Below are 7989 nucleotides of genomic sequence, written 5' to 3'. Positions count from 1 at the left end.
AGCTCAGGGGTTTAATTTGTAAACTTGATTGTAGTTTGTACAGCAGACTAAAAATAATGTACACAATTGCTTTTAGTAAGACAAAAACCTAGGAGGTTGTGTCACAGGCTGAAATGATGTACTACGCCTTCCGCTGGTGAGCGCGAGTAGCCACGTCCTCTGGTCACAGGTACATATGCACCTATACCAAGGGCGTGGCAAAGTTGGCGTTTCGGTGGTGTGTAGACAGATACTGACCACCTTCTTCAGGAAATTTGATCTTAAATTCAGCCCCTACAAAAGCAATCAAATGTAGTCCCATCATGTTGTGTTATCTCAAGAACATTTTGAGATGCAGTGTGAGGTATTAACATGAAAGGTGAATTGGGAGTACCAACAAATGGCAAGAGCACCAGGCAGCCATCCCTTTAGGCTGGTAGGCGGCCCCCCAGCAGCTCACTCCTATTTCCCATAGCCAAATATACAAAGCCATAGTCACTGTGCAGAAGTGATAAAGAATACCACAAAGAAAGTATGAATTAATGAATAAAAAAATGAATAAAAGAATTATGAATCAGAATGAAGGTAGGCATAAAGATAATAATGAGTGTAAGTGAAAAACACCCATAGTTCGTGATTTGGGCAGAATAGACCCCAACAACCCTTTAAAGGTAAACTGAATCCATACCTAAAGTAGTATTGTAGATGCCTCCTAGACAGGCATTTCGAAGTCAAGACACCACGACCGGTTCACTCAGATTAATGTGGCGGCCTCTGAGGTATGCAGACACATCTATAACGAAATGGATGACATGAGGAAGTTGGAACCATGTGCTATCAAACAGTTACAAGTGTACAAAGATCAATGTTCACTGAAGGGAATGGACCTGTTGTCGGCAGCTAAGTCGTGTGCGGGCTGTGCCGTAGATATCCGGCACTAATTAGGCAGAAGACAAAAGTGTCTCAGAGACCAACATAGCCATCAGCACGTACTGTCTTTGCAGTTGCTGGAAACACAAGTGAAAACACCTGTTACAATCGAAGGAAACACAGCATAGTGAACTGTGAGTAAGCAGCAGACCCAACAATGCTTACCTTCAGTACGCCTCCGGGGGGGGGGGGCTGGTAGTCCATACTGATCCTAGTGCGCGTCCAAGCTGGAGCCTCAGAAACAAGTACAACGTTTGGACTTCCGGGGGCGTGGCTTGTTGCTATATTTGAAGCGTATAGAATGCACTGACTCCTAAATGCAACGAGACATCGTGAGTTACGGTATAGTAGAATGACTTTAATAAAGCCAGAAACAGAAGATAAAACCAATCGCCAAAACTATATATCTTTGTTGTCTACTGAATATAAAAAATAGCAAAATGCAAGAAGGAAGAGCAAATGAGCAAAGCTTCATGGAGCATCCGACAGAAGACGCATCTGGCAGGAGACTATATCTCCATATGCTACAATGCATGGAGAGAAGCCCCAGAGCAAAAGTAGAGCGTATGGGGCATAGAAATTATTGGGAGAAGTAGGTTAGAGAAAAAGGATATTCCAACCAAAAATTGACACCAATTTGGAGATGCTTCGTTGAGACCGTGTTCAATCGTGTCAAATGCAAAAATCCAGCGTGCCTCCTTATTAGCCAGTGCCTGAAGTGGGTTAGAAGCATTCTTAACCACATCAATCACCCACCAACGTAGGTCTTCAGTTGTGTGGCCATATTCCATGTAGTGGCTCACTCGGGGTGAGTTAATGGCTTTGCAGCAAATTCGGGAGCGGTGCTCCGTGATACAAGTATGGACCGGCCGTGTGGTTTTGCCTATGTACTTAAGCCCACAAGGGTACTCAATGCAATAAATCACCCATGGTGTCTTGAAATTTGAGTGATGGCGTATTTCCCAAGTTTTGCCATGTAGGGGGAACGTTTTTATTTTTGACAGCAAATTTACAGATTGAACCGGTGCCACAGGGAAAATGACCCATCAGGGGACGGAGATCCCAGCTTGATGTGGTAGATCTTGAAGATTTGCTTTGGGTAGACGCGTGGACCAATTGGTCCTTTAAGTTCTTCTGTCTTTTCATTGTAAATATTGGCAATGGTTCTGCCAGTAAGGAAAGTTGCGCCACAGACCAATGTTTTTGATAGATTTTTTAATTAGAAAAGTATGTGGGCTATAGGTGAGAGCACACACGAGTTTATCGTGTGGTGCCACATCCTTAGGTTGTAGCAGGATGTCACGGGAGGTAAATCTTGCCCGTTTGTATGAATTTGTAACCAGTTGTTTAGGATATCCACGTTGCTGGAATTTAGTGGTCAGGATTTGTGCATGATGATCGTAGTCCAATATGGATGTGTAATTTCTCCTTAATCTCAAAAATTGTTAGTAAGGCAAATGTTCTTTTTGTCTTCGTGGGTGGTAGCTATCAAAGTGCAATAAAGTATTGCAAACTGTGGGTTTAGTGAATAGTGAACATACCAGTTTGTTAGTGCGGTGCTGGATTAGCAGGTCAAGAAAAGGAATTTGCGTATTACTCTTGGCGAGTGTAAATTTGATAGTATGGTGACATTGGTTCAACCATAACAAGAAGGCATTAAGTGGTGCTATGCCAGATGAAAATAATGTCATCTATATATTGCCTCCAGTTCTCAATGTGTTGGCGAAAGGCATTGAGGTCTGAGAAGAAGAATTTGGTTTCGAAGTCGGCCATGAAAATAATGGCCAGGCTGGGGGAAAAGGCTGCCCCCATAGCCGTACCTTGAGTTTGTTCGTAGAACTGGTCCTGGTATTTGAAGTAATTCTTGGTAAGTGCCAAAGATACCAGTTCCATGATGAATTCAACTGGAGCTTTATTGCACAATGAGGAGAGGGTGAGATTAGCTTGTAAAGATTCCATGGCCTCATCATGAGGAATATTAGTGTAAAGCGCTATGATGTCAGGCGTGACCAGAAGACTGGTAGTGGGGTCAAAAGACTTACCTTCAAACAGTGAGATAACCGAGGTACTGTCCCTGAGGTATGACGCTGTTTGTTGACTAATAGGTTGAAGGTATTTGTCAATGAATTGACAAATTGGTTCGATGATAGTCCCGCAGCCTGCTAGTATGGGTCTGCCTGGTGGTTTAACTGCATCCTTATGAATTTTGGGGATTGTGCAAAATTTCGGGATGGAACAATTTGGTTTATTAAGAAATTGTGCTTCTTTCTGAGTAATCCAAGTGCGTTGAAGGGCATAGTCCGTAATCTCAAGGATGGACTTCTGAATGTCCTTAGTGGGATCTTTGCAGAGGGGGCGGTAGCTACCCGGCACATTGAGAAGATCTAAGACCATAGTATGGTATTGTGCCTGATTCAGGACTACTATACCCCGCCCTTATCCGCAGGCTTAATGACAATGTGTGGGTTATTACTGAGAGATTTAAGGGTCTGTCTTTCTGATTGTGTCAAATTGTAACGTATGGACCTGTGCTGTTTTTGTAATTTCTTGAGGTCTCTGAGAACGCATTTCTCAAATGTAAGTAGTTCATTTGGCATAGTATTATCTTCCGGCATAAATGTGGAAGGGGGGGTGCAACCTGTTTCACTCTCATCTGGTGAACTTTCTTTATCTGAGAAGAAGATCTTGAGCCTCACAGCCTCACAGGCCTAAATCCATCTGAAATGTTGCCAGGCCAAGTACGATAGTTAATTTCACATTCTTATTGTTCATGGCCCGTAAGAATGTCATTGTATTTTCCCCTGTTTCCTCCCTTGCCTTGAAGTGCTTTGAAACACATTTTATATAGCCGCTATATAAAAAAAGGATCATATCATAATGGTAGCAGGAACTGGAACCATATAAGGAACGAAATGTGTCTGAACCAGAGGATTCTGCATCAGCTATTCTGTGGACCCAGTGACGCAAGGGCATAGTAATTATTCTCTTGTAAGGTGAAAACGTCCCCAGGCAAAACTGGCTACAGAAGCTCCAATGTAAATGCCTGATGTGCTGAAAGAAAACAATGACAGAGGCTGAAGCAATTGTAAAAAACAATGACAGGGGTTAAAGGACACCAACACAGACCTTTCCACGCTCACCAGACTGGTCTTTCTGCATGGCCCAATATATGCATAAGAGCAGAAATTGTGTTAGGCATTGATGACTGCTTACTTGAAAAACGTATTCTTTTAAATCTACACATAATATTTTTATCTGCACTTACATCATTATGCATATGTATCTGTGCATGTGTACCCTTTAAAAAATAGGGGCAGGTTCTCTGTATTCACCCCCCTTTTTAATGTTGTACACACCTTATCCTTTTTACATTTTTTTCTTGTTTCCTAGAATTTGAGCAAAACTGATTCAAAGGCATAAAGGTGTACAGACATGTCACCACAAGGGACACATCTAATCAACTGGATTATATGAAACTAAAATGCATAAGAAGCTTCTATTCATATTTCCTAATACACACATATGGCAATGGTGCACTTTGCGTGCATCTTCCTGCTGCGGTCAAACACAGCAGAACATTCAGGTAAGATCAGGGCTGCCAAAGAGGACTTAAAGAAGGTGGCAGGTTATAGGTGGCTGGTGCTGGGTTCAGGAGCAATAGTGACTGCAATAGATGCCACAAATATCAGGGATTAAACCACAAGGAGCAGCCATTTTGAGTGTATGGTCCTCAAAAAGGAATTATTAGTTATATGTGATTTTAGCATTTTGGTAACATCAAAATAAATGTATAACGAAACTTAAATAACTTTAAAATGTATATTTTTCATCGAGCCAGGCAGTCTGTTTCTATAGTCTGAGTCTGCCATCTAGTGGACCTTTTAATAATTTGATTCCCATTTTTGTTGGTTTTTAATGTAATATCATGAATCCATATTACTTTCTACCTACATCTGCCTTACAAATACCCTTTATGTGGACACACACCCCAAACCCTCATGACCACTTCTGTGAACCCTGTTTTTCTACCTCCCCTTCAGACTATTTTATAGGGTAGTCTAATTGGACTTTCTTTTTACAACTAAAACGCACACCTGTAATTCTACATTCCTACCTTATCTTTCAATATGTATACTTCTAGTAGATATTTTGTGCCCTCTTTATTAACCAAATTTGATATTTTGTACTCTCTATTCTTTTATTCTTTGTTTTTTCCTGCAACAAAATCACTGGTTACCCGAATTATTGCAGTAAAAAAAAGAGTGGTGCACACTAGTGCAATGGGAAAAGAGTAAACATCGGTTCACTGACAACTGCCTGTTCAGTGAACATCACAAAAGTAACAAAAAGTAACTTAAGTAAAAAGAAAAGAGGATAGTCAGCTCCACTGACTGTGGCTTGTGCTGTCCTCTAAAAACAAATGTTTCTGATAGGATTCGCAATATTAGAAGTAGGTTGATGTGAGAGACACTGCGAAGCAGGAAAATAATGTTATGCATGCTACGGCTAAAAATATAGGGCTGGATTCTCAAAATGTTTCTGGGCACAAGTGATGAGATGCTCCCAATCAGATACACTTTTCCAAATTTGCACAAATCGGGGTGCATTTCTGTGTTTTTAAAAGTGCATTCCGAATTCACAAATGGGAGGCGCTTCTGAATGCACAAAAATTAGGCAGATTCTGTGTGGGCGTTGGGAACAACTGGTAAGGGACAAGCAAATCATGACAAGGTAATTTATGACACTCATGCATTTTTGGTTTAAACCGCAGCTGTCACGCTTGCATTTCAACCCCCAAATAGGGGTGAAAATGCTAATTTTTTCCCCTTGTGTTATGCTTTCCCAGCAACTGCTTGGCATCACTGTGCTTTTTTTCATTTGTGTTCATTTTTGAGCATCTGGCCCACAATGTTTTTGTCCAAGTTTTCTGGAACATTATAAGCATGGTGAAATGCCAAAACAAAACAGCAATCAGATAGATGCAGTAAACAGTATCAATACACCTACCGATCTCCGCTGGGGTCTTGGACCTAGAACCCTGAGGGCTCACATGCCCCTTATGACCTGCAAACAACCGGTTCCATAAGTGGGTTAGCTGGGAGACCTTATCGGCACTCGCTGATGAGGGTGGGCTTCACTATGTATGTTCCATGTTGAGGTTAATTAGCTCAGCCTGTTTTCCTGGAAGACCTCAGAGTGTGTCATTGTGATTTGGTTTTTCCTATCATGATGTGGAGTCCCTGAATGAGGCAGTGCTAAGTCCCTCTGAGAATTATCTACTACTTCTTTCCTCTCTGCCTTCCAAGCTGCATTTGCTTCCTTGCAGTAAGAGGGTTCGAGAGTGAACACAGGTTCCCAAGCACTTGATACAGCCTACTGAAGAACTGCTCTATACACAGGAGTCTGGTGGCCAAGGTGGCCCATCTAGCAATAATGTCTAGGTATAGTTCTGAGCCCACAGGCTCAATGGAAGGGCTGTCTGAGAAACCTGAAGGTGTCTCACTCGCTAGTCCCTGGAGATCTGTCATCCAGGTGGCCAGGACACAGCCATCGCTATTTGATCCAGTTCCTGGGGGTGGACCAGTGGGAGAGGATCACCTGGATGGTTGGTCTTCGGGGAGTGGAAGTGGGACACAGACAGGTGAGACGGGGTATCCCCTTTCTTACAACACCTTTTCCCCATCCTAGCCTGTAGGATATTTAGAAGCTCACCCCTCCCCGTCTTTTCCGACACAAACACTTTCTTGCACCAGGAAAGACAACAGACTAACACCAGAGCTGTTTACCTGACATATCCCAATACAAGGGTCAGGCAAGTGACAATAACTACGCACACCTGACAGCCTTTTCCCTTCCCTACAGGGATAAAAGGTGGAGCACGAGAGCACACTTTGAGCAAGGCTGAACGCACGAGGGAACAGCCATTCCGGACAGGCAGTTGAAACGGAGGAGAACGATGGCGAGACCTGGAGGTACGTCGAGGAGGTAATTGCCCTTGCGATTTTCAACTCAAACGAACAAAGCCTCTGAAAGGGAAATCATAAGAACGGGAAGTCCAGCTGGCGTGTAGTGCGACAGGTGTCAATGGCACACAGGGCCCTCCCGCGCTGATAGCCAAAGCGGGGAGAAGCACTTGCCGCTGTGGTGCCGTCTTTGACTCCAGAGACAAGAAGTTCCAACAGTTCAGCACAGCCGGTGAGTAGGAGAAGACTGATAGTAAACCAAACTGTGCTGGGCCCAAGGTTGCAGGTGGCAACACTGTTGAAAAAAGAACTCGTGTTACTGAACTTTATAGAAACCGTAGTAAAAGGTCCAGAAGCAGAGTGGTCTGGTGCCGCAGGGCGCTCATTCGAAGGACTCTGAGTGGAGCCTTGTGGTTTTGTGTTGTTTTGTTGAAACTACGAGAACCAAGAGGCCTTACGAGAGGCCGGCGTGAAGTGCAAAGTGGTGCTACGAGGGACGATCAAAACCCTCGTACACTCGAAAGTCTTTGACACATTGAAGAAATTTGAGTGAACTGTGAAATTGGGAAATGTGAACCCGATGGAGGGATGCCTGCGAATTGAGGGTAAACAGTGATATACCCATGAACATTGTGGCGATAAGTGTGGACCCGGCTGAGGGATGTCCACAGTGGGTAGTTGTTTAAAAAGACACTGAGACTTTTGAATGTTACATTTTGAAGAAAAGGCCGTAGCGAACCCGACTGAGTGAGGCTAACATGGCAAGCAGGATCAGAGCCCAGCTGAGGGTATCCAAGGAGTGAAGAGCAATCGCCCAATGTGAAAGATTACAAACTGAACTTTTGTTTGTTTATTGTTTATGGTTCAGTAGGCCTCTTAAGGCAAGAGACTTTGCGGAAAAAAGACTTGCCCCAGAAGGTCATGGCATTTACCACGTGGGGAAGGGAGACCCCAGCCAAACCATCCTGATTTATCATTTGGTGAACACTTCTTTATTTTCTTGTGAACATTACCCCACACTATTTTGTAACTTAGTTGTAAGGAATGGCAATAGGTTTTTTAGTATAGGCCCTTTTTATTTGATAAGACGCCACTAGGACTGCTTTATTATTATTTG

This window comes from Ambystoma mexicanum, chromosome 11 (assembly GCF_040938575.1).
Source record: "Ambystoma mexicanum isolate Mex_15411 chromosome 11, UKY_AmexF1_1, whole genome shotgun sequence".
Lineage (NCBI taxonomy): Eukaryota > Metazoa > Chordata > Amphibia > Caudata > Ambystomatidae > Ambystoma > Ambystoma mexicanum.
The sequence above is the reverse complement of the archived record's forward strand: the minus strand, read 5'-3'. Positions refer to the sequence as shown.